The sequence below is a fragment of the Protobothrops mucrosquamatus genome, unplaced genomic scaffold, assembly GCF_001527695.2.
Source record: "Protobothrops mucrosquamatus isolate PMUCROS unplaced genomic scaffold, P.Mucros_1.0 scaffold7467, whole genome shotgun sequence".
Classification (NCBI taxonomy): domain Eukaryota; kingdom Metazoa; phylum Chordata; class Lepidosauria; order Squamata; family Viperidae; genus Protobothrops; species Protobothrops mucrosquamatus.
This window is the reverse complement of record NW_015393268.1, coordinates 31,729-32,132: the sequence shown is the minus strand read 5'-3', so window position 1 is coordinate 32,132 and position 404 is coordinate 31,729.

Here is a 404-nt window from a genome sequence, read left to right as displayed (position 1 = left end):
GATGATTATGGGACTGGAGGCTAAAACATATAAGGAACGGTTGCTGGAATTGGGGATGTCTAGTTTAACAAAGAGAAGGATGAGGGAGGACATAATAGCAGTCTTCCAATATCTCAGGGGCTGCCACAAAGAAGAGGGAGTCAAGCTATTTTCCAAGGCGCCTGAAGGCAGGACAAGAAGCAACGGGTGGAAACTAACCAAGGAAAGAAGCAACCTAGAACTAAGGAGAAACTTCCTGACAGTGAGAACAATTAACCAGTGGAACAACCTGCCTCCAGAAGCGGTGAATGCTCCAACACTGGAAGTTTTTAAGAAGAGACTGGACAGCCATTTGTCTGAAATGGTGTAGGGTTCCTGCCTGAGCAGGGGGTTGGACTAGATGACCTCCAAGGTCCCTTCCAACT